The following is a 4,322-nucleotide window of genomic DNA, read 5'->3' as shown; positions in this document are numbered from 1 at the left end:
GCTGTGAGCTCTGCAGCCACCTCCACTAGGCGTTTCAGCCTGTAACACTGGTACTGGCTGGCACAGGGGAGGAAGCTGTGGTTCTTCTTGATGCCTTTTGACACAAATAAAATTCTCTGCAGTCAGTAGTCTTAGACTCTCTTGGAAAAATGTTTCTCATAGAGTGAAGATTTTCATTTAACCTGCCTCAACTGGAGATATGCATGTCTAATGATTCCTTACGCTTATAACAGACTGAGAACTATCACCTTATGTTGTTGTTGTGTACTGTCAATACAGAACCTACCCACAGCTGACCCTCTAGTGAGTTTTCAGATGCAGTAATTTACACTTGGGAGGAGACTGTACATCCTCTTCTGGTGGAACAGCTGGTGGATTCAAACTACAGACTTTTGGGATTTCAGGGCAGCTTCTTACCACTAGGCCACCAGATATAAACCCATGAAATGTCAAAAGTATCTGACATGTGCCGGAGGTTTAAGTGTGCTTTATCTCCACTCCTGACAAAACCTGGCAAGAGAGTGTTTAACATCATTACACAGACGGAGACTCTGGCGTTCATTCAGAGAGACTGGTTGGTTGGTCTCCCCAAGATCACAATGCACTTAAATCCTAGTCTCTTTGAGGATACATCTTAGCTGTTACGTACACCAAGTTGCACACCTTACCAGTTTTGCTCTCACAAAACAGCATGACCAGATAACTGTGGCTGGACTCCAAGCAAGTCCCTTACTATAGGCCTAAGAACTACCCAGTACTGCCTCTCTTTCTTGGCAACTGTCCTATTGCACTGTCGACCCAAAGGCATGAGGTTCAAATCCACCAGCAAGTCCATGGGAGAAAGATGGGCAATCTCTTCCTGTGCTTTACAGCCTCCCAAAATTCACTGGAGGGCCAGCTATGAATTAGAGCCAACTCACCCAGCACAACATCCTGACATAGAATTTCAACACTGCCATAGAAAGAACATCATTTTGCCATAGTACATACCTGATTTCAGATTCCAGCTCAACTTCAGCTATCTTGTAACTCTGGACAAGTTACTTCACTTCTCTTTCAATTTCCTCATCTGTAGAATGAGTATAATGATGCTTCAAACAATTGCATTGTGTATTATTTAGTAGATTACTGTGTGGATTGAATGAGATAATACAAGTAAAAAAAAATCCAGTATTTAACAGGTGCTCATATGTGTTTGCTTTAAAGAACAATTTCCTAGCTCTACACACAGTGATCATTCTCCCAGATCAACCCTAGCTATCACGTTTGTCAGCTGAGAACCTGGAGAGGAAGCAGAACATATCCCATGGCTGCAAGCATCCTCAGAGGTTGCTGCATTTTGTAGTCCTGTTGCTTTGTTCCCAGGCTCACTAAAGCTGGGGAAGGGAGAAGAGGAGTCAGAAGTGGGAGGACAGTAGAGGGAGGAAACTGGACTTCAGAGAGTAGATCCAGAAGGCACCATATGGGGGCAAAACTAGGAATCAGAGCGAGGCCTGAGCCTATTCTTAGCTGCACCATAGAGGGTTCTGGGGGCTCTGCTTCTCAGCTCAGAGCTTCTAAGTAACTGCCATAGAATAAGGGGATGGTTTCCAAACTGTTCTGGAAACAGAAGGTACATTCATGTAAAGATATACACATACACAAAACAAAACTGAGCATACATTTTTTTCCAATAAATTAAAGATATCTATATAGATTTATATCAGAAGCATAGATGGAGAAATGGAACTGGGAATGGGGGATTTTTAAAAATCAAAAGGCCAAGAGCCCTGCAGATTTGATCATACTTTATACTATGAACTGTGCTCATTCATAGCTCACTTCTGTGCAAAGCCATAGATGGGAGCTGGAGAAGCTGCTGCCTCCGCACCGGGCTGGGCCACTCCACTTAACTGCTTCGGGTGCTGTGCTGACCAGGAGCTATGGTTTAAACAAACCCTTTTTGGTTAAAAAGGGGGGAGGGAGGGAGGGAACTCTTAGAATAGATATTCTTTCGCCCCGAGGGTGGATCTGGAATCTAACATGCGACTATAAAGACCCTGTTAGGGGCAGAAGCTGTGGAGCAGACCCTGTCTCCCATTCACTTCTTACCATACCAAACTCTTCCCCAGCTTCCAAACAGGCTACTCTGTGCTGTGTCTCCTGCCTGCCCCCAACACTCTTCAACATCAACTCCCACCTATTCTAGGAACTGCTAATCTGATAGGCTGTAGTTTGAATGAATGCCTCGTAGCCTGGATATTCCTCTGGGGCAGGGTCCACCTGGCATATATTTCTGAGTCTGCAGAGGCCCGCAGAAAGCATACATCCAGGGAAAGTCACAGGGCAGCAACCAGCATAATTCCTACAAAGCCTGACTAACAAGCAGTGGTGATCAAGTACTTAGCAAGGAAGCCTACCATCATTCCTTTGTAATGTGCACGGTTTACTAACCAGGAAATGAGACCAAGTATCCGGGAAGGGGAGGGTTGCACCAACAGCCCAAATAAGTGGAAGCCAAGGGCCTGAGTGAGCCTTTACCCAGACATCATAAAGAAATGGAATCCCATCGTGTTCTGGATTTAAGTGCCAGCACTTCTACTTGCATTAACTTTATTTATTACACAAATAAGACATTTACAAAGCACGACATGAAAGGTATGTAACAAAACAGACATTGGTTTTACCAAAAAGTGCTTACATTTTTTTTCCATGTGTGTGTTTTCCCCTTTTGTCTTTAAATAAATAGTCTTGACGGTCTGTACGTTCCCAGGCTACCCTAACCAGGGTAGTGGAGACATGTTTGAATTGCAACATGCTATGGCCACATGATCCACGCAAGGAATAGACCCCGGGGGGAGGTTCAAGGCAGAGTGGGTACTGGGAAACCCTGGGTAGGGCTCAGTTGGCCATTTTACCACATAGTTTCAATTGGGGCTTGACCATCAGGATAAAAAACCGAGAAAGGTTAGAGCTTTCCAAGGCCAGGGAGTGGCCCGGCTGTCCCTGTTACTGTCAGCATCCAGCACAGGGCCCCCCGCACAAGGTACTCACTGGATGAGTTCTTAAATGAGCTTCAGTTACCACGTTCTGAGTGATGCCATTTCTTTGCCCTAGGCCAGTTGTAACTGTCCTCAGAAGACAGAGGAAGCTGGTTCTTTCGTCAGGCGATATCCCTGTCTAGCCCTCCTCCAGGTGCCAGAGCAAGAATGCAATATAGGTTTTCATTTTAAGTGCCAACTTCAAGCATTTGGATTATGAATCTTTATCCAAACTCAGGGAGACAGAGAGTGCTGTGACTGATGACCCATGTCTGCCATGGGTGAAAACAAGGATGGGTACTTGTTTTCCCTGTCCTAAAATCGCCTTCCAGAAGCAACTATCAAGTTAACCACATGCTTAACAGGAGCATCTAGTGGGAAATGCATTGAGACACCAAGGAGTTCCAGAATTAAAAGGTACATTTGGGACAAATGGACGACCTTGTACACATAAATCATGGCCATGGATAGCCCAAGCCCTTTTGTTTTGAGCAAAGAGACATTAGCAAGATGGGTTTGATGTGAGTACAGCTGTGTCTGGCCTCTGTTCTCAGAAGTGGGTGGGCATGGATGGCTCTAGGCACAGTTGGTGGGGAAGCCCATAGAAGGCGGCTGGGCTGGGCACTCCTACCTAGGCAGTGGACACCCTCTCTGTAGTCAATTTGGGCTCAGAACTTGCTGACTGCCATTCACTGGACTCTGTTCCCTGGAACAACAGGATGACCCAGTTCCCTGTCACTGTCCCCTCAGAGGAGACCTATCATATCATCAAGGGCCAATAGGTTGTCAACAAGGGTCCCCAACTCTAAGCTGTCCAAACATTCTGAAATGTCATCACATAGATCAAATCTCTTTTCTGCTATGTTCCCTGTGTCCATGCTGAATTACTACATAGGACTAGAAAAAGCCAAACTTTTTCTTTCCTCTCCTTAAAATGGCTAGTGCCTCTCTTGGCCTAGTGTGTGACAGCCTTCTCCTTGTTCTCCAAATCAATGATGGTTGGTGGCCTCACAGCCCCCACTCAGGCCTCTGCTTTCTGGGTCTGGGCAGGCCTCCATCTCGGTCCTATTGGGTTTCTCAGGGTTGGTCAATGTCTCTTCCCTCTCTGAATTAACTTGACATAACCAAACAGATGGAAATGATAAAATTAGAACATCGCTTTCCTTTGGGGACATCCCACAAACACTGTAAAGTTTTCCAGACAAAAGCAACAAGAGTGGATAACATTGGCGGTTGTTGGCTATTCAGAATTCAGAGATGGTTCCAAGGAAGTAGTAAATAAAGGCCAATGGAGGAGGGGGG

The sequence above is a fragment of the Elephantulus edwardii genome, unplaced genomic scaffold, assembly GCF_000299155.1.
Source record: "Elephantulus edwardii isolate Elephantulus edwardi_28Jun2011 unplaced genomic scaffold, EleEdw1.0 scaffold00092, whole genome shotgun sequence".
Taxonomy (NCBI): domain Eukaryota; kingdom Metazoa; phylum Chordata; class Mammalia; order Macroscelidea; family Macroscelididae; genus Elephantulus; species Elephantulus edwardii.
This window is presented reverse-complemented; position numbering follows the sequence as displayed.